The sequence below is a fragment of the Acinonyx jubatus genome, chromosome B1 (genome assembly GCF_027475565.1).
Source record: "Acinonyx jubatus isolate Ajub_Pintada_27869175 chromosome B1, VMU_Ajub_asm_v1.0, whole genome shotgun sequence".
Lineage (NCBI taxonomy): Eukaryota > Metazoa > Chordata > Mammalia > Carnivora > Felidae > Acinonyx > Acinonyx jubatus.
Genome location: NC_069382.1, coordinates 140326909 through 140352452, shown reverse-complemented (window position 1 = coordinate 140352452; position 25544 = coordinate 140326909). Strand labels below are relative to the sequence as shown.

The window sequence follows — 25544 nt, the reverse complement described above, 5'->3', positions numbered from 1 at the left end:
GGAGCTCATCAACTTTTTTTTTTTTAACCAGTGTGGTTATGCCGGTGCCTCATACAATGTGGGAAGTTAGTCCAGACTAAGCCACTTAGAATAATTACCACAGCTTTTCCCCAATATTTGAGCAACCAAAACTAGGGACCATGTATTATAAAAGAGAATTCGCACTGTGTAAGAGAATCAACAACTCCTGTTATAGCAATCACAGTTCATTATTTCCATCTTTGGATATGAGGTAACTTGCTGAGGTAGCTGCTGTTAAAATCAAGAGTTAGCTAAATCATATGGTTCCATTAGTATTTGGTTCTATAATAAAAGGCTTTTATTTTTTTTAAATCATTCATGATCTTATCTCTAACATTCATTTTGATTAAAGTTGAGTATCTTTGTAAAAATATTGACCAATGATTAAACATGGTGGACAGAAACTGATTTACAGGCAATAAGCCCTGAGGTTTTAAGTGATCAGAAGGCTGTATGTGTGTTGAAAGATAAACAGATAATTTTCGAAATTAACATTTTATAATTTGCTGTTACAAACATATTAGTGAACTCTGAAAACTGGCCTAAATTTCTGGCACCTAAATAAAATATCCTGGAAGAAAATAATGACAGTCAAGTCAGTAAGATGTAGTTTGTTTTATTTTTGAGTGTTACATCCAGCCATCCTGACAGCTATGTTCCAAAGCTCCCAGCTCCCAGCTGAATTCTCTATAAGCCAATACCACTCTGCTTGCACAAAAATTTCACATTTTAGTGCAGAACATTAACATGGTACAAGTGCGGATGGCATAGTCACTGTGGCCCAGTGACGTCCAGGATTAATAGGAGGTGATGTAGATGATTAACGTGAAGTTGCACATGTTGTTAAATTTTCAAATTTTTTTACTTCCAGTACATACTACTCTACTTCATTTACTGATTTATTCTTTTACTCATTCATCCAGTGGACAATTACTGACTCGCAGGCCTATTGATAAATACTGGGAATACAATAAGACACAGTCCTTTACCTTAACCATGTGATCAAGCTTACCATTATCAATAATAAGTATTGGTAATCAAATCAAGTATCATACAGATAGCTGGAGCTACATTGGTGGTGAGCACCACATGACATATAACCTGTCAAATCACTGTGTTGTATGCCTGAAATAAGCATTATGGGTCAGCTATACTCAAATGAAAAAATTAAGAAAAAACAAAACAATGAATATCATAGTATGCTTCCTGATGTGATGTACTAAGACACAATGTCACCCTTGTCGTTCTTTGCCATAGTTGTTTAACCTGAATCTAATCATGAAGAAACAATCAGACAAATCTAAATTTGGGGACAATCTATAAAACTGGCCTAGGCTCTTTAAGAATATCAATGTTAAGAAAAGAAAAAAGAAAAAAAGACAAGGAACTGTTGCAGTATAAGGAGATTATAGAAACATGATAAATAAATAACTAAATTTTGATTGAATCCTGAACTTTTTTTTAAAGCTATTAAGTCATTGTTATGGCCATTGGGAAGTTCAAATATATATTACTTATATATTATGTGTTGCATGTAATCTATAGTATATTATTGTATTGAGGCTACATTTTTGGAGTATGCTGATAATCGTAATTATGAAAGAACGTCTTTACTCTTGGGAGATATATACTAAAGTATTAAGAGAGAAATGTTATGATCTTTAAAACTTTCAAATGATTCAGTAAAAAAAAGGTCTTATATCTATATTAATAGATATATTAATACCTATTTTATATTTATGTTACACACTGACTTTATATTTTATTTTATGTATGTATTTATTTATTTATTTCATGTTTATTTTTATTTTTGAGAGAGAGAGAGTCTGAAGCAGGCTCCAGGCTCTGAGCTGTCAGCACAGAGCCTGACATGGGGCTCGAACCCACAAACCATGAAGTCACGACCTGAGCTGAAGTCGGACACTTAACCGAGTCACCTAGGCACTCCATTAACTTTATATTTTATATTAATAGGTATATTAATATCTACAGTTGACCCTTGAACAACATAGGTTTGAATTGTGCAGGTCTATTTGCATAATTTTTTTGATAAATGCAGCACTGTAAATGTATTTTCTCTTTCTTATGATCTTAATAGCGTCTTCTTTTCTCTACCTTACTTTATTATAATAAGCATATAACACATACAACATAAAGAATATGTGTTAATAAATTATTTATGTCATTGGCAAGGTTTCCAGTCAAAAGTGGGCTATTAGTAAAGTTTTGGGGAGTCAAAAGTTATAAGTGGATTTTCAACTGCATCGGGTCAGTGCCCCTAACCCCCACATTGTTCAAGGGTCAACTGCATATTATTGTGTTTCTCTTTAAATAAGATAATTTTACTAGTTTTGGGGGGCTGCCATAAGAAATTACCACAAACTGGGGAGCTTAAAGCAACAGAAATTCATTTTCTCATTGTCTGAGAGGTCAGATGCCTGAAATCAGGGTGGGGACAGGGCCACGCTCACTCTGAAGCCTGTAGGTGAGGATCCTTCCTTGCCTCTTCCAGGTATCACTTCCATCTTTGCTTCTATCTTAACGTGATATTCTCTCTGTGTGTTTGTCCAAATTTCCCTCTTCTTATAAGGGCACCAATCACTGGATTAGGGCCCATTCTAATCCAGTATGACCACATCATGTCTTGATTATATCTGCAAGGACCCTATTTCCATATAAGGTTGTATTCAGAGGTACCTTGGTAGATAGAATCCTGGGAGGACCCTATTCAACCCAGCATAGCACATAAAGATGGTATAGAGGGAGGGGAGAGGATGAAAGAGTGCACAATGTGACGAAATGTAAACACACGGTGAATTTGGGTGAAAGGTATGTGTTTATTGCACCATTCTTTCAAACTTTCTGAATGTCTGAAGTGTTTCAAAATAAAATAAAATTTGGGGAAAAAATAGGCTATACAAAAGAAGAAGAAGAAGAAGAAGAAGAAGAAGAAGAAGAAGAAGAAGCAGCAGCAGCAGCAGCAGCTGCCCTTGCCCATAGGCTATCTCAAAGTTATGGAGGACACAGTTGAGGGACATGCATCATCATGATCTCAGTGCATGTGTGACAAAAACAGAGACAATGAAGCTAATTTGGCTTGGGCACATCAGGAAGGGTTTCCATGAGAAGTGACACCCAAACCAAACCAACAGTTTTGAAGAACAGTGTAGGGGTCAGCCGCAGGGGTGAGGGCACACGTGGGGAGCTGCCAGCAGCCCGGAATGGTTGGAGCAAAGGGTGCATGCTGGAAGATGGTGGGAGTGGAGCCTGCAGAGAGGCAGGAAGAATGTCAGTGAGGGTGCTGCATCGAGAAAAGCCTTTCACCAGGAAGACCAGGAGGAGCCAAGGCAGGGCTCTAAGCAAGGTATAACCTGAGCACATTTTTGTTTGGGGGCTAGGTATGTGGAGAAGCCTGGAGCCAAGCCAGGTGGGACAAACAGATAAGAAACAAGGGACATCACAGGAGGGGAGGATGTGGGTGAGGGGAGAACTGGGGGGGAGCTAGAACCCGGAGGGCTTTGTTGCGGACCACATAGAGAGAGGAAGGGGGAGGCGTGGGTGCCTGGGTGGTTGGTGCTGTCCCTCCCTGCAGGGGATGAAGGAAGAAGAGAGGAAGGGCTGCAGACAGAGAGTGGTGGAGGGAGATCTAGGCTATGCTCACTTTGGACATGTGGAACTTGAAGGCCCAGGTAGAGGGCCTCCAGGGAGGTGACCTGAAGCCCAGGAAATGGACTTGGCAACTTGTACACATATTGGTGTTAGGTGAAGTCATGGATTCTGAGGAGATTTCCCAGTTATAGTGGGGAGACAATAAGAATGTAGTGACAAATAGAAGGCCAGACACTCTGAGAAGCAGGGCAAACAAAGAAGGCCTGGCAAAGGAGACCAAGGAGAGGAGGACAGGGAGAGAGGTGGGAGGAAAGCCAGGAGCATGGCAGCAGTGAAGTCCATGAGAGGGTGTTTGTGAGGAGGGAGTGGGTGGCCACATCAGACAGCACACAGGGACCGAAGGCACTGAGACTCACACCAGTCCTTTCCATTTTGCAATTGGGAAGTCTCAGACAGCAGTTTCAATAAGGCAGAGGCCAGATGGCCAAGGACTGGGCATTTAATAAAAGGGAAGGAAGGATAGAGCCGATCAAGGTAGAATGTTCTTTCCAGAAACTTGGCTGAGAAGGGCAGAGAGATAGGCAATAGTTATCAGGAGGCAAAGGGTTAGGATCAGTGTTTGTTTTCACACGAGGAGAGAAACTGGGGCATGTGTACAGGCTGAGGAGAAGGAGCCAGCAGAGAGTTCAGGCTGAAGATAACAGAGAGCAGAGATCATTGACCACACAAGACCCGAGGAGCTGGGACCCAGAGCACAGCTGGGAAGAACCCCATTTTCACCGAGATGGTGAGGCAGGGGCTAGAGGAGAGGGAAGGCGTGGGCCTCAGACCTCTGTGGGGCCTCATGAGGGATAAGAGAGAGGTGGACAGAGACCAAGCTGGGTCAGAACTGTGGATATTGTGACTGGGGCGGACCAGAGAAAGGAGGCAAAAACAGAGTGACCCATGAGGGAATTTGGAAGCAAAATGGTAAGCAAAATAACATGTGAAAATGAAAAATCAGAATGACATGTAGAGTTAGAGGCAGAGACGGGGACCCAAATATTATCCCCTCAGGAGATCAGTATTCCTCCTTGTTTAACGAAACGTGACTTCTTCCCACCCCACCCCTGAGGTCCCCACAAGGGAGATGTTAGGGTTCAGCATCAGCTCCTACAAGTCTTGCTTCAGTGGCTTTGTGGCCAGGATTCCCAGAGAACAGGTTTCCATCAATACCACCGGTACAGGGAGATGGGTTTGTGGGCAACCCTGAGAGCTGTGTGTGTTTTTGGTTTTTGAAAGAGTAGACCGTTTTCTCTCCCGGGATTACATTAACTGTTAAATATCTAGGTGTTATGGTAACCAGCAGAGGGCCACCTGGTCCGGAATTTAGGAGATGTGTTGGCTCACAAGCAGAACAGTCCAAAGGTAGGCATGACTGGACACAAGGCTTACATGATTTCCTCTAAAAGGAATTTCTTCCTCTATTTCTCACTTATGTTTCCCTGGCAACAGCACCATTCACAGCCCCCTATGTGGTTCCTAGACCTCCATCCTTCCAGATTTGAGTCCAGTCCAAAAGAGCAATCATTTCTATCCCAGCTCCAGCAAAGTCCAGTCTAGACTGGCTTAGGAGAACATGATGTATTCACCACTCAGGCCCAGGTCATATGTTTTCACTGGAGCTATCTGGGTGGAAAGTGACCAAGAGGGGGTTCCACTGAGGAAACATGGGCATAGTAAACAGGAGACTGTTGGTCAATGGATACTGGATAGCCCAAACCACAGAATTCACAGCATCTGGCTTATGTCGAGAAATTCTTTGTAGGGTTAAAAAAATTTTTTTTAAATAATAATTATAGAGGGGAGCCTGGGTGGCTCAGCAGATTAAGCATCTGGCTCTTGATTTTGGCTCAGGTCATGATCTCACGGTTCATGAGCTCAAGCACCATGTCAGATTCTGTGCTAACAGTTTGGAGCCTGCTTGGGATTTTCTCTCCCTCTCTCTCTCTGCCTCTCCCCTGCTCTCTCTCTCTCTCAAAATAAATAAACACTAAAAAAATAATTATAGATTTACAGGAAGTTGCAAAAAATAGTACAAAAGTGTTCTGGTGAATCTTTTACCCAATTTCCCTAAATGGTTTATTATATCTTACCTAATTATAGTACAGTAACAAGTCCAGGAATTTGATATTGGTACAATGCATGTGTATACTTTTATCACATATATAAATTCATGATATATATATGAAATTTAACCTGAATCTAATCATGAAGAAACAATCAGACAAATCTAAATTTGGGGACAATCTATAAAACTGGCCTAGGCTCTTTAAGAATATCACATATATTGTCTGAAAATGCCATTTATCACATATATAAATTCATGTAGTCACTAGTATAATTAAGATACAGGACCATTCTATCACCACAAAGAGCTCCTTCATGTTACTCCTACATAGTCCCTAATCACTGGCGACCACTAATATGTTTTCCATTTCTAATTTTGTCACTTTGGTAATGTTATATAATATAAATGCTATTCCTTTTTATTGCTGAGTAGTATTCCATGGTATGGATATACCACAGGTTGTTTAACCACTCACCTACTGAGGGATGTTTTTGTTGTTTACAGTCATGGGCTATTACAAATAAAGCTACTGTCATCAGTTGTGTACTTATGCAGAACATAAGTTTTCATTTCTCTGGGATAAATGCCTAGGAGTGTAGTTGCTGGGTCATATGGTAAGTGTATGTTTAGTTTTTAAAGAAGCTACCAAACTACTTTCCAGAGTGGCTGTGGCATTTTACATTCTCACCATCAATGTATGAGAGATCAAATTTCTCCATATCTTTGCCAGCATTTGGCATTATTACTATCTTTTTATTTTAGTTACTCTAACAGGTATTTAATGATATCTCAATGTGATCTTAATTTTCATTTCTGTAATGGTTAGTCCTGTTGAACACCTTTTCATGTTCATCATATATTCTCTTGGTTTAAATGTCTCTTCATGTCTTTTGCCCATTTTCCAATTGGATTGTTTAATGTAGAGGTTTTGAGAGTTTTTTTCAGTAGAGTTTTTCAAGGTTCTTTCATCTCACTCTTCCAAGCACAGAACCCACTCTAATTTAACTCTAACTACCAGGGTGTTGACTCTAAACCCATCCTTGCTTCAGCATGGGTGTAGGGATCCAATTATTATTATTTAGCAGGGGGCATTTACCCACCTATATCACATTTGGAAATATTTTGCTTTATACTCTGCTCTTCCCTGGCCATGCCCTGAGCTTTACCCGTGTTCTGCCCACAGAGCAATCTGGACTTTAGCCTCGGATTTCCTCCTGACCTCGTTGTTGGCTTTGTGAGCTGAAACCAAGCCTTGGGAATTGTACCTCTCTTCCTGGATCCACATGATCTGGATGCCAGATGGATGGATGAATGAATGAATGAATGAATGAATGAATGAGTTAACGGTAGTAGGCTCCTATGCATGGCTATTCTATGCACCAGGCACTTTGGGATTTGTCTGTTATCCCAAAAGGCAAAGAGTAGATGGGAAAGGGAAGAAATTTAAATATTTAAATATCTAACATCCTAAAGACAGTGGCTCCCTTCAAATATCATCAGTTTGTAGCTACAGGAAGGAAAGAAAAGAATGTGGGAGAGAAGGCCTCCCGGAGGAAGTCTTGGGTACACGTATACCATGCAGGACAATCGCCTCCCTGACGCACTTGGAGTCTCTGGCAGGTTATTTTTAACTGCCACATTGTAAAGTCAATGTTTGCACTCTGATAAGTTCCTGTCCAGTGGCTTGTTCTAAACTCTGGCCTGGGAGGTAACCAAGAGAGACTAGGAGTGGTTTGTGAGAGAGAAACAGTGAGTGAAATATAATAATCCTGTAGCTGCCAGCCTCAAGAGCCACGACAGATCAAACAATCAACATGTATTGTGTCCCCTGCTTGCATCACCTGGTCATGAGTTGTCAGTGGAATTTGTGGAATGGATTGTTCTCTTGGAGTCACCCAATATCCCTGAACAATGGGAGCACACATTCTTGGTTTTATATAAGAGCTAAGAAGGAATGTTCCTCCCACCCAATCAGAAGCAGGGAGCTGTTGCTGATGTCCAACTGCCTGCCTATCTGCCTGCCTTCTCTCTCTCCTTCTCCTCATCCTCCTCAGGAAAGAAGAGAGAGGAAGGGAAAGAAAGCTAGACCCATTGTGCGGAGGTCACCAGGAGAATGATGCCACAGGTTGGACAGAAGATAAATGTGAAATACAGGAAACAAAGGATGCCCTGGGTTTTTCACTTGGTAGAAGGTGTTTTTACTTCTTTGTTGGCTTTTTGCATTGAATACTCTTATAGAAAAAAAAAGGCATTAAAGTATGAGGTTTCTTACTCATACATTAAGATTTAGAAGCTAAGAAAGTCCCTTCGTCCAATTGCAACATTTCAGGGCTTTTTGGTTGCATGTAACACAAAGCTCAACTCAAACTGGGTTAAACAGTAAGAGAGCAACTGACTCAGTACTGGAAAGTTCAGAAGCAGTGGTTTCAGGGTTGATTTGGTTTAGTACTTTGCCAGACATCTTTACCTTCTTCTGGTGTCAGTTTCAAACTAAGGCTGGCTCCATGTTTCAGGGTTCATCTTGAGAGAGAGGAGGCCTGCCCTTGGTGCTGGCTGATCATCCTCAACTAACACCCTGGCCAACACATGTCATGTGCTGACTGGCTGACGCTGGGCTTTCCTGAACCAGTCCGGCAGCCACACAGTGGCTCACCCTGATGCGACAGGAGGCACAGTCACCTAGTCTGCTTCAGAGTGAAGGAAGGGGGCAGTGAATACTGGGTGTCAACCCCAGTGCTCCCTGCTACATCTCCTAAAAAGATCCTTTTAATTCCTGCGCTTAGAACTCCTTTAGGAGGACCTCAAGCCTCTCATTCTGAAACTTGAGATAAAATTGAAGTGGTAAAAAAAAATGAAATAGTTAACAGTGAATTTACACTAAAATGTGTCAAGGGAGTAAATTTTCGTTCTTATAAATGTCAAGTGAGCTAAGAAGTAATTTTATTTCCCTAAAATTGAATTAAATTAACTCATAAGCCCCAATTTCTTCTTGATAATAGAAAACTAAATCTTTCTAATTCAAAGTAAAATTCAATTACTTGTGATTTAAAATCCAGTCCTTTTTTTTTTTTTTTCCTCTTTTGAAAAGCACTGGTTAGTATTCAATGGCCCTTCCTCCACGACTTCAAACCACCGGGACACAACCCTCTGTCCCCCCCCCCCCAAAAAAAAGCCACACCCTTAATCTTCTCTTCAGTTCTTTGCTAAAGAATTTTACCTGTACAATGACAGTCTGCTTTGAGAGGTTTTCCTTCCCCAGAACTTCAAAGTAGTCCTAGAGGAAAGAGAAAAGGGTTTATAACACACCACGGCAGCTGCCAATTCCCTCATGGGTATGAGAAAAGATGCCTGCCAAGCTACTCCATCTAGGAACTAGTGAGTGCATGTTTCTGATGTGGGCACCACTGCGGGTGCTGCCTACCCTCGCTGGTGATTCAAGACCAGCAGACTCTCTCTCTGAAAACTCTAGCACATCAGGATAAGAACTATGTCAGGATGGGACTCTCTACAGGATCTGGACATTTAAGGAGTGGGCCACTGTGAGGTTCTCCTTGTGAGGAGGTCTCTCCTGAACTGGCTTTGGCTGTTGGTGTCTATCCTCACTGCCATTCACTGCTGATGACCATAGTACACCCCTGTTCTTTGGCTTCCAGTTACACATGGTGATAAGGGCATTCCCAAGCCACTGGCTTTCCTTCAGCCACTTTTGCCCAGTCTCATGCGGGAAGGGTGTGAGGGAAGCCATGGGAAAGCATCGGCTGCTCAGAGTGTTGCTCTGACACTCCAGGAAATATGGGCTTGGTGGTGGCAGATTTATCTCAGATGGTCTCTCTGGCTTAACTTATCCTACTCTACTATAGCCCCTTGTGTTGGTGTAGGCTCTCTGTGAGAATCTTTCCTTGCAGGATTATTAATGGGGAGTGAAGGCACAAGTCTCCTGCTCTGAGATCCTCAAACTCTTCTGAGGGTTTCTATCACCCCTAACCCCAGGTTTGGACTTTCTGTTAATCACACTGACCAGTGACTTACTCTCTTTCTTGCTTTTCTTCTAGCCCAACAAATATATATATTTTTAATTACCTCTCTATCTAGCTTGGGGGGAGGGGGGAGGTTTACATAATTTTTATCCTTTTGAATATCTTTGTTAGGGCATAAATCATACTGCTTAGTAGCTTTGCTCTAGGTCTTAATGTTGACCGCACTCATGTGATTTGGTACTATCTTCTCAATGTTAGCAATACAATAGAACTTTCTCACGAATTGAATGGTATAGCATACCAAGGCTTTATTTCTTATTGATTTTGTTCCTAGAATCACATTTAAGAGCACAATTTTTGTAGTCACAGCCTTGGGTTTAAATCTCAGCTGGGTCACTTTCTTAACCTCGGCAAGATACATTAACCCTGTCCAAACTTGAGCCTTCCCTCAAGAGATGGAGGTGCTGTAATGGGAAAAGGATTAGAAATATCACCATAATCTGAACTTCTGCATCCATTAATCATAACTGTATCTTCCTCATAGGATTTGTTTAAAGATTTAAATACAGATCCCCCTCCCCCAAAAAGTGTTCAGTACAGCACCTAGTGATTACCAAATGACAGCAGGCCCTGTGTGTAGAGTCCATGGCCAGCCATCCAGTTCAGCTAGCATTTGGAAAATGTCTAACAGATAATTACGTCCCATTCCATTGCACAAGGAGAATCCTGAAAGCCATGAGCAAAGCCATCAAACAAATAATTCCTTTCCAGGAATGTCAGAGATGGTGGTCATTGGAATAAACCCCAACTCTCTCTGTCCACTTGCTCCTCAAGTTTCCTTCTTTTACAATAAGTAGCTAGAAAGCACAAACACTTCAGTGTCTTGTTCCAGTGGGAATAAAATAATTTCCTCAAACTTTAGAGCCACCTGTGGTTCATTTCCAATACACAGGAAGAATCAGGGCCGGGATTTTTTTTAAATGTGTCTTGATGAGCTATTGTTTTGTTTCATTTTACTTACGGATGCCTCATAATAGTTCACTTCACTGTTCTGTGCTCACCGTAGCTATGTATATATTAGGGTCAGAGAAGTGGTAAGACTATGAAAGGCAGTAGCATGCTTAAACTGGAATAAACACGTAAAAACCTATGGGAGGTTTTGTGATTTCCCAGAGAAACCCAATGGAGTCAGAAACTGTTGTACTCCTCGCTCTAAAGCCTGTTTCCAGGCTGTTCCCATTTGTCTTCAGGGAGCCAGCTGCTCCCCCAGCTCCACCGGTAGATGACTGGGGACAGAAGACAGAGGTGAAGAGTCTCTATCTCATCTTAGAGAACACTGTTGTGGAAAAGCCAAGAATGAGCTCGCTACTGGTGCAGAACGTTTAAATGCAACATACCCTGCAAAGGTTTTGTATTTAAAAAACAAAATGATAAGGGGCACCTGGGTGGTTCAGTTGGTTAAATGTCCAACTCTTGATCCCAGCCCACATCTTGAGCTCAGGGTCTTGAACTCAGGATTCAAGCCCCACGTTGGGCTGTAGGCTGGGCATGAAGCCTACTTAAAAAAAAACAATTAAAAACATAATGATAAACATATAAAACCACCACCTTCTTTTATTGACCCAATCAACTGTTTGAATGTGAAAAATATTATCCAAATATTACATGCACTTAATTTTTTAAAAAAAGGAGTTGGCACTCAGCCTGGGAAGCTACCAACTAAATGGAAATCAAGGGAGTCTTACTTTAGCCAAGTTTTATTTTTGCAATGGTAGAACACACTCCTGTGTCTGGGGTAGTTTGTGTCTTAGAGCAGAAATGGGAATCTGGAGCCTGGGTTTCTAATGTCTGCTCTGCAACTATTTGGTTCTATGACTGTGAGCAGGACCAAGAAAGTCTTGCATCGTTCTCCGTTTGTAAAATTTTTATTTATGAAGTTCAAGCATTCACGGATTGAAATCCAGAGACTCAGAGGCCCTGTAAAAGAAATTATGCATGGAACGACCTGGCTCAATGCGTGGTATATAATAGGTGCGCTCTAAGGTGGTGTTCCGATGTGTGTGTAGAGCACAGAGTTCTCCTGGGATTTCAGAGCTGCGTGGAGCTTTAGGGGCTATTACATATCTTTCATTTGTCCTTGCTTGTCTCCACTCTGAACCACTTGCATTGATTTTGTAGATTAAACTCTCATAAAACGATCATACCCCTACATTTCCAACCCTTTGGAGGTGGGTGTGACTCTCATTGGAGTCCCCAACTGCACGTATGTGCTTACCATAGTCATATCTTACCATGTGGCAGATAAATAAGCTGTTTAGTTGTCTGTTTTCCCTTGACCAAGAATTCCGTGATGTACAGGCTCTCTCACTTTTTGGGATCTATGGCCTGGGACCTGGCACAATGTCCGATGCAAAGCAGAAGCTCAGCAAGCGTTCATTGTCATTGTCACCTGAAACCTAAAGAAAGATGTAGCCCAATCCAAGTGAATTTAGACTTAGCTGACACATAGTAAGTTAGCAGAAAAGTGGTATCCTCATGGAGCCTAGATGATGATGGGACACCAAAGGACAAGCACCTGACACTGTCACCTAGCACCGCAGGGGTGGTCAGCTTCATTACCCTGCAGTTTCTCAGCATGGTCACAAAAGAGGTGCATTTTCTGATGGGTGCTCTGCCTCTTGTTCTGGGTCTTTTTGCCCTTGAAGTCAGTCTGGCCCCTCCCCCAAGAGGGCTAACCCTGCAGGCCACACTTCTCAATCTCCATAGTCAACAGGTTTCTAGCAGGGTTTGGCCAATGAGAGATGAATGATTGGAGGGATGAGGGGAGGAAGGCAGAGCCAGGCTATATCTCCTGTCTCTTGAGCTCAGACAGCGTGATGATGGTTTTATCTTTTCTAATGCACTAGATCCTGCCGGCCATGACTCCATCAGGCAGATTTCCGGCCTCTTGGAGATGGAGGCAGGGGTGCAGGTGGCTCCCCACCGTGGCTTGGGAGCTCATCCACTATCTATACAACCAATTCCCTCTGTTACATTCCCTGTGTTTAAAATACTTAGATTAATTTCTGTTTTCCTCGATCAACCCTGACTAATACTCGGACCACTCTAGCTTACCACAGCTAGCAAGAAATTAGTACAACTGTATGTATTGACCACTTATTTTAGGACATAAACTGTACTAGGCACTGAAGATACAAAATAAATAAGGTGTTGTCTTTGCCCTGGAGAAGCTTACTGTCTGATTGAGGAGACAGACATGTAAGCAGAGAACAAATTTACTAATTCGAATTTGAAACAAATTCAAATTTACTATGATGCAGTTGAAACAAATTCACTAATGAAGTTTACTAAGTTCACAGTGGTACATGTGCCTGGGGACAGAAATAACTAACTTGGGGAAGGGGAGAATCAGGAGGAAAGGGTTTTTAAAAGGAGGTAGCTTAATATAGTGTTTAGACACTATACAGGCTCTGAAAACTGCTAGATTCAAATCCTGCCTCCAACAAGTATTAGATGCATGACCGAAAACAAGTGGGGTTTTTTTGTTTTGTTTTATTTTGTTTTGTTTTAGCCTTGTTATGCCTCAATGTCCTTTTTGGTCAAATGTAAATAATAGTCATACATCATAGTGTTCTGTAAACATGAAATGGCTTAACGGATAGAAAGCATTTAATACAGTGCCTAGCTCATGGCAAGCCCCCCAAAGTATTAGCTGTTATTGTGATTATTGTTGCTGCAACAGCGAAGGAAGTCTAGATGTTCAGCTTCTAATATAATCTTCAACCGATACTATCTAACTCAATGGATGAATTGACTAAATAAATAAATGAGTAAATGAGTTTACCAAGCAAATGATGGAAGAAGGCCATTCCAGGCACTGGCTGAAAACATGGTAGTTTAGAACCACAAGGCTGGGTGCTTTTGATCCATGTGTCAGTCTCCTATGAGTTTGATTCATGTGAGGTTTCTCCCCCTCTGAACTCACCTCTGCCTGCAGTGGCCAAATCAAGCTCCTAGGTCTGCAAAGTTGACCTGTTTTCTTCCCCTTTCTAAAGGTTCTTCTTTTCAAAGCCAATAAAAGATATTCAAGGAAGGGAGTTCTGAATGGGTTGTGGCAGTGAGAGTAGGGTTGCCAGATGTAGCAAATTCAAATATTGGACATTAAATTTGAATTTTGGATAAACCACAAATAATGTCTAAACCTCAAGATGGTTGTTTTAACGTCTGCACCTGATGTTAAAGTATTCACTGACCATGACCCATTAGCATTTTTTTCTAAAAGGAGAAACTGGCCTTAACAGGGCAGGTTCCATTGTCCTTTTTTCAATTTCTTCCTTGGGGACCATAGAAAAGATTACCTCTCCAACTCAAGTTTTATATCATTCAAGAGCCCTTACAGCAAATGGCCTAAGAGCCAACCAGGTCCAGGTCAATACCCGTTCCATCTAAAAGACCATACTGGTCCTGCCTGACGTCAGTGGTTATTCTCTGGTCTGAACTAGAGCTCACACAGCATTTCCTTTTTCTAATTCACGTTTGACACTTGGAAATGCTACCTTGCATTGCTAGCCATCTTTCCTTTTTATATCCCCTTCCTTTTTAACTAGCTTATAAGGAAATAAAAACCAAATGTTAATATATCTTCCAAACCCAGCACACAGTAGGTACTCAATATATTGTTTTTTTTAAATAAACCAGTACAAGAAAAACAAAATTTAATCTTTCCATTGGATACTGCCAGCCATCAGAAGGTGTGTTGCCTAATGGGCTCTGGAGTTACACTCAGTGTGAATTCCAATTCCTTGCTCATATTTAAGATTGGGCTCTGTAGCAAGTTACATCACATTCCCCCTTTGTAAAATGGGTACAATACTCTTTGACCTCTTCAGATTGTTAGGTTGATGAACTTTAATTAGCACCTGGGAAACATTTCTAGCTGGAAGTTGCAGTTATACTGATGGCAATTAATAAGACGTAGGGGACTGTTCCATAATATTCTGACCATCATTTCATTCCTAAACTTCCACTGTAGGAAGTTGAAACAAGATTTGGTAAGAAATTTTACATTAGCTATTTTATTGAGCTGATTTAATGTTTATAGAAAACTAATCTAGAATAGAAACCAGCCTCTTGCTGATGGTTCATGGTCACTTAATGAATAACCCACCACCATAAAATAAGTGGAGAGAGGTTGGCTGTAAGGCATGCCGCAAACAATTCCATTGGAGTCACTTGGTTATTACTGCTCCCCTACATCCATCTCCCTCCTTACAGCACAGAGTTTTGAGTGATTGAAGTCAGTTTGGGCAAGGATTCCAGACAGGGAAAAGCAAATACGTAAGTCAGAGGTCAGAAGCAAAGAATAGGCCAGAGGGGGTGGAAGAAATGCTGAGCTGATAATTGAAAGATAATGGATGTGGGGGTGGGTCACAGCAGCATAATAACAGGGGGAGTCAGACACCCCCATGCTTTCTCAGGCATCTGCATGAGGACCAGTGTTACAACTCATCTCAAAAGAAGGTCTATGGAGCATGGATTTCTAAACATTTGGGCCACCCAGCATGGAATTTTGGGAAGTGACCCTGTTGAGTAAAGCCATTAACAAATTATTTTCCTTTCAGTTCCTTCCCTGGCAGGCCCTGCAGTTGATGCCTCCTTAGTAGCAACTGGAAGGAGTAAATCTGCTGACAAGCATCCATGTGTAGTGGACTACTTGTTGGAAATTTCATCTTGAAAAAATGATCCCAGATGATTAGTTGAAAGATTGTCAGGAATCCCTGGAATCTAACCCTCAGTTGAACACATAAGTTTCACTTGAGGGTACAGTCAAGGTGAAGAATTTACAAAAATAAGCCATATTGATTTCTTTACTTTTGCAAATATTTGAATTTTGTAACAGGCATCCCAGCTTGCTCTCAACCAAATAGGAAGCTAGAAATCTGTGATGTAGTAGACTGGTTTTGAGGTTAGATTTTTTTTTTTAATTTTTTTTTCAACGTTTTTTTAATTTATTTTTGGGACAGAGAGAGACAGAGCATGAACGGGGGAGGGGCAGAGAGAGAGGGAGACACAGAATCGGAAACAGGCTCCAGGCTCTGAGCCATCAGCCCAGAGCCTGACGCGGGGCTCGAACTCACGGACCGCGAGATCGTGACCTGGCTGAAGTCGGACGCTTAACCGACTGTGCCACCCAGGCGCCCCTGAGGTTAGATTTTTGATTGGACACTTAGCTCCACCATTTGCTAGACATTTATGAGAGATTATGACTTAATCCCTCTCTGCCTTTGTTATCTCATCTGTGAAATGGTTATATAATCATCCTCATCTCATAGGATGTGAGGATTCAACCAAATAGTAAAGCAACTAGACCCTGGCCTTTGGAGAACCTCAAAGTTTAAACATGCTTTTTCTTTTCTCTTCTCTCTTTTATTCCAAACTCCTTCCAATCTCATGCCAGCAATTTTCTAATTTAGAACAGTCTTTGCTAAACTTATGAATAATGTAGGAGACCTGAAGAAAGAGAGGGAATGAGTCAGGTGGCTACCTGGGAGAAAGTGCCCCAAACAACAACAACAAAACCATCAAGTGCAAAGACCATGCAGTAGATGTGTACTTGGGCAGTCAGGAAATCTTAGGGAAGCCAGGGTGGCTGAAGTAGAATAACCCCAAGGGAGAGTGACAGAAGAAAAGGTCAAGGAGATACAGAGGGGGCAGATTGTGTGATTGTGTAGGACCAAGAAAGCCATTAAGAGGACTTGAGTTATTGCCCTGAGTGGGTTGGGAAGCCATTAGATGGTTTAAAGCTGAGGAGTGACATGTTTGACTTGTTTCTTCTTTTTTAAGTTTATTTATTTTGAGAGAGAGAGCATGTGCACACACAGAGCATGTGCACACACATATGCACGTGTGAGCAGGGGAGGGGCAGAGAGAGAGAGAGAGAGAGAGAGAGAGAGAATCCTAAGCAGGCTCTACACAGTGCAGAGTCTGATGTGGGGCTCAATCTCAGTGAGATCATGATCTGGGCTGAGATCAAGAGTCCGATGCTTAACCAACTGAGCCACCCAGGTGCCCTTGTTTGACTTAGTTTTAGAAAGATCACTCTGGCTACAGTGCTGAAAATACATTATGGGGCATGTATGAAACCATCATGTTGTGCCCCTTAAACTTATATATGTTATATGTCAATAATATCTCAATAAATCTGGAAAAAATTAAAAGAGAGAAAGAATACACATTATGGGGTAGTGATGTGGAGTGAGTAGGAAGAACATATGGGCAGAAGCAGGAACACCAGTTTGGATCCCACTAAATATCCAGGTAGGAGAGGATGGCAGGTCAGAGATCAGTTAGGGGGTGAGAAGTAGTCAGATTGTGAACATATTTTGAAGGTAGCAATTTAGGCTTTGCTGAACGATTCAATGTGTAACGTGAAAGCAACTTCTTCAAGGTTTTTGATCCAAAAAATTGGAAGATAGTGATGCTATTTGCCGTAAAAGAACACCATGAAGATTCAGGAAGAATACCAGGAGTTTAATTTTAGCCTTATAAAATTTGAGATGCCAAATAAACATCCATCAGTAAGCAATTGAATATGTTACCCTGGAGTTCAGATTAGATATAGGCCATATATGGAGAAAAGGAGTTATAGCTGGGTAAGGAGGTAGGATTGGGAGAATTTAAATTAATTTAAGATGAAGGAATAATAGAATGTTTTCCAGCGGTGAGAATAATCCAATATAATGGAAAAATGTGATAATGCCTGAGAGGGGACAATTGCTGGAATAGTATATTTAAACAGATGACAAAGGATGGGATCTTGTGCACAAACCAAAGCATTGCTATAGCTGGTCCATCCCTAGTAACAGAAAGGATGACAAAATATATGTAGATAGAATGAGTCATGTGGTGGTATGATTTTGAGGAGTCATCTTCTGACTGCATGTATTTTCTTGGTGAAACTGGAAGACAAAGTCAATGTGAGGGTGGTGATGAGGGGTTGAAGGTCTCGGGAGAACGACAAAGCCATGATTGACCAGGGGAGTGGAAGAATGAATGGATTTGGGATTGCCAACTGAATGCATTTAGAATTGCCAAGTAGCATTAAGAGCTGACTTGAGGTTGAAGGTCATGGATTTAAACTGAGAGCAGCCACTTTCATCTATGCAGATAAAAGTGTAGAGAAGATGGAGATCTCAATTTAACCAAGACTGGGGTTTTGCCAGTTGACTATAAGGAAGGGAGAGAAGGGCAAAAGAGCTGAGGGTTTATGCAAATAACTAATGATAATGATAGCTGATGGGCATTAAGAGAGGTAAGGAAGGAGTGAGCACATGAAATGGGTGAGAAGCAGTGAAAGAGCCAGAGGACCATAGGCAGGTCTTTATGGAATCAAAAACTGGAGTCAGAATATTAAAACAAATGAACCAAAAAGAGAGGAGGGGGAAATGCAAATCAAAACCACAGTGAGATATCATTGTATCCATACTTACCAGGATGACTATAATAAAAGAGATAATAACAAGTGCTGAGGAGGATGTTGAGAAATCGGAGTCCTCATTCATCGTGGGTAGGAGTACAAAATGGTGCAGTGACTGCAAAACAACCTGGCAGTTCCCCGAAATGTTAAACATAGAATTACCACATGATCCAGTGATTCCATTCCTAGATACAGACCCCAGAGGAATGAAAGCATACCTCACATAAAAAGACGTACGCAGTGTTTATTGCAGCATTATTCATGGTAACCAAAAAGTGGAAACAACCCAAATGTCCATCAACTGATGAATGGATTAAAAAAAATATATCCATATGATACAATACTATTTGGCAACAAAAAAGGAAGGAAATTCTGATACATGCTACGATTTGGATGAATCTCCGAAACATGTGAAGTGAAAGAAACCAGTTGGAAAAGGCCACGTCCTGTGTAATGTGAAATATTCAGAGTAGACAAATATATAGAGACAGAAAGTAAATTGGTGGCTGCCTAGCACTGGAGCAATGGGAGAACTGAGAAGGGTGGTGAAGGCTAAAAGTTATGGTGGTTTTTTGGAGGGGGTCGGATTAAAATATTCTAAAGTTCCTTGTGGTAATGGTTGTACAACTCTGTGAATACACCAAAACCATTAAATTGTATACTTTAAAAGGGTGAATTTTATGGTGTATGTAACTCATCACAATAAAGCTGATACAAAAAAAAGAAAAGGAGGAGGTGGTCAGAGAATGGGGTGCTTGAAACTGGCATTATGGAGGGTTTGCATGTTGGTAATGACAGGAGCTAGGGTCTGTCCATGGAAGTGAGAAACCGGGATGATCTAGAGTCAGGAAGACTCTGGGGTGCTGCCAGAGTGCTGGAGGAGCACCCACGAGATAATGGGCATCAAGTATGGTGGCAGGAGTAATGTCAGGGAGGAGTCTGACAGTCAGCTTGTGTGGGGGAAGATCTTCGGGGAATGAGGAGGACGACCTGAGGGTTTGCAAGTGACTACAACAAAGAAGTATCAAAGCTAGTGGAAATCTGATAGCAGGCAGTTCAAAGCTGGGGTGGGGTTAGAGGGAATATTCTGGAATTTGGGTATTTGTGAAGGACTTAAAATAGCCCGAAGTATTAAGCGCTTACTGTACCTTTTCCTTTCTTCAATTATTCATTCATGCAACTCCTATTTATTCGTTTTCTGGCACCTTCCGTACTCATTTGGCTGTAGCCAAGCATAGTAGAGATGACTCAGGATGGCTGCAGTGTCCCTGCCCCTGCTGCTCTAGGATAGTCTTCTTTCATTGGGCTTCCCTCAAACCTGTTGGCCACCAGCAGAGTAGAAGGCTGTGCTGAGCAGTATGTCACCATTCCTTGATCACAGGCATCATACTGGCTGTCACTAACACAGTGAATGGCTTTATTTTTTTGAAGGGGGTGGCTGCTGCCTGTTTTAGAGTTGGGTGGGAGAATGAATGATGGGCTTTGGCTTTGGATGGATCTGGGTTTGGATTGTGGCTCTGCTATTTATAACTGTAAGCTCACTGAGTCTTAGTTTTGTTGTTGACAAAAACCTACCTCGTAAGCATAGGTGAGAATGAAATGGCTTCATGCCTGTCACGCTCCTAGTAGACAGTAGGCATGGGCACAAATGTCCTGTTCTCTCCCTTTCTTTCTATCCTTTGCCTTGATGCTGATGACGCTCCTACTGTTTGATTTCCTGCTTCCAGCAGTTCCAATATCTGGCTTCTAATCAGAAGCCTTTTTCTAGGCTTCTTAAAGTATTTCATGAAATTTTTCTAATTTCAACCTTTAAAATAACCTGTGAGGTATAAAAAGGAGGTATTAGTGTTCCTAATTGATGGAAGACAATATAAGGTACTGAGAGTAACTAACATTTACTGGTTATTTACTAACTGGTATTTTTCTAAACACTTTATGTGCATTAACTTAATCCTCACAATAATCCTATGAGGGGTATTATTAACCTTATATCATGGAAAGGGAAACAAGCACAGAGAGGTCAAATATGTGACCTTGTTGAAGGTCACATAATTTCTAAGCATGGAGGCAGGATTTGAACCTGGGCAGTCTGGTTCCAAAGCTTAAACACTATATGGCTCTGATAGAAGGTAAGTAAACAAATCATTGTTTAGAACTCCTGGGTGAAGAAATCCTTTTGCCAGTTACTGCTCAGGTATCTTTCTGGCCTCCGGAATGTCATGTGGCTTGAAAATGTTGGTAATTCACAACGGTGACTAATAGAATACTATTGTTATCTTATACAAGAGGGGAGCCTGTATGAGTTTTATTACCTGACTTCCTTCTAGCTCAGCCACCCCTGAGAATTCTTTTGTAGAGACAAAGAAGTCAGTCCCTCTAAGATAATAGCAGTACGAATAGTCACCCTTGTCATGTTAACAGTTCTGCTTGTTGAAAGCCCAACTTTTCTGAATATTATAAATCTAAAAACCTAGGGGAAACCTTGGAAAACTTTGGGAAACAAATAGTTCATAAAGCTAAATGAACCTCATAATGATTCTCTGGTTCAGGCGGACCTTTCCTTGGGAAGCATAAGAGTATATGGTCTGAAACTGTACCATTGGGCACTCATGAAGCTCGTCTCAGAACCACAGGACTAAAGTGTCATTACTAAGTGCTAGAGGTCTGATAGCTAAGGTGGCGTTTTTAGGAGTGGATGACCAAACATTCAAAACACTTAGAGATTTGTCATTTTTCTTCCTGCTGCCACCGATTTTAGTTTTTGATCGCTAGAATTTCTCCCAAACTGGGAGTAGAGAAGAAAAGAGAAGATAAAACTAAAGCCTGATCATTTTAGCATGTCAGAAACTTTGATGTGAATTTGACGAAGGACAAGTTGGAAATGGTTATCTAAAATGAGATTAAGGTTATATATATTTTCATTGTGTGCGTATATGTGCATTTAACTATTGTCCTGTGATTCCTATTTCTATTTGGTAAGAAGAAGTGGACTTATTCTGCATACTTATAAAATACATGAGATCATATGTAATTTATAGATTTTATTTATTTTCCAAAGATCTGAGCTCTCCATTGATGTGGCTAATAAAAGTCCTCCTTCTCTTATTTATAAAATGGTTTATATATACATTCTCCATATATGTGCATTTTAATAGATGTCCTATACATATATGTATATTATACATAATATACTATCTTTCCATGGATAAATACAGCAGAATCAGTCTAATAAATGAAAACATTATGACTTGAATGGAAACGAATGAGACAAAGGGTCTTTCTTAGGAACATGACATAACCATGCTAACTACGATGCCTAAAATTATTTGAGGAATGGAGTAAAATATAAATAAATGCCTTTAAATGTAAAGAAATGCCCAAATCTTTAATCTAAATGGAGCAGAGGGGGGAATTCAGGCCTACCTGGGGTTCATCTAGCCCTGGCCTTCTGTTCTCTAAAGAGAACTTCTCTTTGAAGTTTGGTGGAGTTCACTGGGATGGGTCACATAATGACTGTAGGGGCTTGGGAATTCAGTGAAAGGGAAGCGATACCAGTACCTGTTCTAAGGAGGCAAAGGTTCACAGATGTAGATTCACACATGTGGGCACACACAGGCACACAGACCCAAGCTCCAGGAACTGGAGAATTTTGCCCTTATCACAGCCTAGGGGTTCTGGGGGCTCCTCCACACATTCAGGTGACTCTGAAAAACTTGTTTTGAGCTAGGACTATCTCATGAGCCTCTTTCTATGACATGAGAGCCCAGTAGCTGACTGACAGAGTTCAAATACCAGAAGCTCAGAGAACTCAGCTTGTACTGCAGTGGTCTCCTGTCTGTTGGTCGTGTTTGCTGGACTTGCTCCTTCTTCTGTGTCTTGAAATAGGGGTTGGGCAAAGGAAGAATGGGGGGAAAGGTAGGAAGTCTCTATGATGGTGCTCGTTCTATTGCATGTAACAAGGACGGAGGATTGAGTGTATGGAACCTCTTTACCTACTTCCCCCTGCAAATGATGATGATGATGATAAAGGCTACCATTTGTTGATCCTTACTCTGTGTCAGGTATTGTGATAAGCTTTCCATTTATTATCATAATTTACTTTCATTCTCTCCATAATTCTCAGGAGTAGGGACTATTATTATCACCTTCCCTATTTTTCAGAGAAGTAAACAGAGTTTTAGAGGAAAGGAATAAATTGCCTAAGGTCACACAGCTAGTAAGTTATGGTAAGTAGAATACCACGCCCTCCTCCACCACCACCGCCCGCCCCCCCTGCCAAATGTCCACACCCTAATTCTTGGAACCTGTGAATGTATCACATGGAACAGGTGAATTAAGGTTGCAGATGGAATTAGGTTACTAAGCAACTGACCTTGAGTTGAAGGGATTCTCCCAAATTATCTGGGTGGGCCCAATGTAATCACCAGGGTTCTCATAAATGAAAGGGGGAGGCCAGAGGGTCAGTGTCAGAGCGATGCGCTGTGAGAAAGTCTCAATTGGCCATTGCTAGATTTGAATACGGAGGAGAGGGGTCATGAGCCAAGGAATTCGAGCAGCCTCTAGAAACTGGAAAAGGCAAGAAAATGGATTCTCCCTTAGAGTCTCCAGAAAGAACATAGCTTTGATAAGACCAGGTGTTATCCCAGTGAGACCCATTTTGAGCTTCTGACCTCCAGAACTGCAAGATAATAATTTGTGTTGCTTTAAGCCACTAAGCAGTAATAGGAAACTAAAACAGCGATAAATCTGAGGTCTGAAGTCTGGCTCTGGAGGTGGGGCCCTCAACACCACCCTTATAGTGCAGAGCTATGGGGAGCCATAGGAATAGAGAGTAGCACAGACCTTGGTAGAAGAGAATAAGCCACTGTACTTAGCAGCTCCACCAGAAAGCCCTGGGCTTGAAAAGACTGGAGAAACACCAACCAGACCATGAACACCTCAGGAATGGCAAATTATCTGTCCCCATCAAATAAGGGAATGGTGGGATGGGCTAGGGGCGGGGCGAGTTAAGTTCCCATCTCATTCAAACACTGAACCCTCGCAACCTTGGCGTTACATCATTTACACTTACTCTTCAAACACAGACTGAATATCTGCTAAGAGTAGGCACTGCGTTAGGTGCAAAAGATACCAAAGCAAGGAAGTTGTGTCTGGTCTTTCGGGTGTAACAGTCTAGTGAGGGACACAGTCAAGTAAACAGACAATTACCTTTCAGTGGAGTAGTGCTGAGATGTTGTATATGGAAAAGCATAGGAAAGGCATGTGACTGGTTTCAGGAGTTCAGGGATGGCTCCCTGGAGAAGGTGATCACTGAACTATGTGTTGAAAGTTGACTTTGAGGGATATGGGGGAGCTGAGGGTTGGAGAGGAGACAGCTGCAGGTGGAAAGTACTGGAGGCATCTAGAATATGGGTTACCCAAAAGCCGTACACAGGTTTGCTACAGCCAAACGTGAGAGAGTAGGAAAAATGAGGCAGGAGAGGCAGACAGAAACCAGGAAGAGCTTTGATGCTGAGCTCAGGAATTTGGATCATCCTATGAAAAATGTGGAGCCACTGTAGGGTTTTACACCTAGAAGTGCTACAGTCAGACTTGCAACAGTTAGACCTCTTTGGTGGCCTGTAGAAGAACAACAGTGGATCCAGTGGCAGGGCAGGGACAAGACAACTGTCAGGAAGAGCAGCCAAGAAGTTGCTGCAATGCCTCAATCCACCCTCTCTGGTTCCCTAACAGGCAGCTACATATAGTACAAAAAGGACTTGACTGAGGTATGTGAAGAAACCTCACTGAATACTGACCCAGAACCTCTTGGATGAAACTAAGGAAGTATAAATAATAAAACTCTTTGAAAGCCTAGAACTCTATCTTTTCCAGGCTTGGATCCATTTCCTAGCCTTAATCCACAGGATACTGGCTCCCCTGGGCCTGGCCAAAACTCACTGCCCTCAGTTCCCTTACTGTGTGGGAAACCCTCCTGCCTAGGGTTCTAGTCCCGGGTTCACTGCTCAATTCCAAAATGAGTGAACTCTCACTTTACTTTTTCCATCCCCGACCTGAGATCTGCTCCTGGATTCAAGCCTCAGCACCTCTCTGCTCGGGTCCTGGTCTCTTGGTATTATTGTACACTCTTCTTCATGTGTGTTGTTCCCCCACTCTCTTGCTTTCAGGATTCCCCACTTTTTCTAGTGTCCATTCTTTGCAGCCATTCTTATTTTATTAGCTGTAGTTTCTCCCCAAACAGGCCGTCTTTCTTTTATCCCTGCTTCTATATTCCTTTTATGATTAGTAATTTTCCCCCCAGTTGTCCATCTATTCCTTTTATGATTAGTAATTTTTCCCCCAGTTGTTAATGATAATCTTTCAGTTTATCTCACTTCAATAAAAATATTCCCATTTCTAAAGCTTAATATACATTAAAATTATTCACTATATATACGAAAAGTAGGGACTCTCAGGTCTGCATACATCTGGGCGAGATGTACCACAAAATAAAGGGAGAAAAATAGGCTAGAGTACACATCAGAGATCCAGGCTTGTTCCTGGACCTATCTTGCCCAAATTATCCAGAATGTCATTGTTGCTAGGTGGGATCTTTATTTAGGGATCTGAGCATCATATGCAACTTGTCTCCACACAACTTTGTTTCATTTTATATTTTCTATCACTGGCAAGGTGATCTTTGTATCAGTCAGTAGAGATTAGATTATGCTGCAGTAACAAACAACTCCCAAATCTTGGTGGCTTAAACCAGAAGTTTATTTCTTATTCGTTCTATAAACTCATGGTGTGTCTTCAGGGTGGCAGCTCATTTCAGTTACTCAGGGACCCTTGCTGGCAGAGCAGTCACTGTCTCAAACATTGCCAGTCATTATGCCAAAGGGAAAGGAAATGTTAGAGGGCTTCTGCCTGGAGGTGACACATGTTTCTTCTGCTCAAAACACATTGATCAGAAATAGTTACATGGCTCTACTCAACTACAAGAGTCCCAGCCTAGCATTCAGAGAAAGAGAAACAACTTCAACTGCAGCCAAGGTAGAGACCCAGGAACACTTGTTGAACAGCATTAATGACCATCACTGTTTTCATTAGCCATTTAGCCTATGACTCTGTTAAGCCAAACACAAAGTAGTTTAGAAAGACTGGTCTCTACTTTCTTAGACCTCTTACTAGCCACTGAGGGTCTTAAGTCTTCTCCAGTAGGAGATTTCAGTACTGTCATCCCCAATGCTCCACAATGATTTCCTGTTTTTATATTAATAACCTATGACTTTTCTAACTATGTTTCCATTTTGTTTTTGCTACCAAGAGGCCAAGAGCCAAAAATGACACTATCCTATACTCCAGGTGGCTT

At 41.6% G+C, this 25544-nt stretch overlaps 1 protein-coding gene and 1 non-coding gene across 4 annotated transcripts in view; one reads left to right on the top strand and one right to left on the bottom strand.

The window, feature by feature from the left end:
• The window catches only part of SHROOM3 (shroom family member 3), a 321642-nt gene that overhangs the window by 76076 nt on the left and 220022 nt on the right, over positions 1–25544 (top strand). The window lies entirely within an intron of this gene.
• On the bottom strand, positions 9122–9254 carry LOC113600959 (small nucleolar RNA SNORA3/SNORA45 family). The gene has a single exon (XR_003422078.1). It is a non-coding gene; the product is annotated as a small nucleolar RNA SNORA3/SNORA45 family (small nucleolar RNA).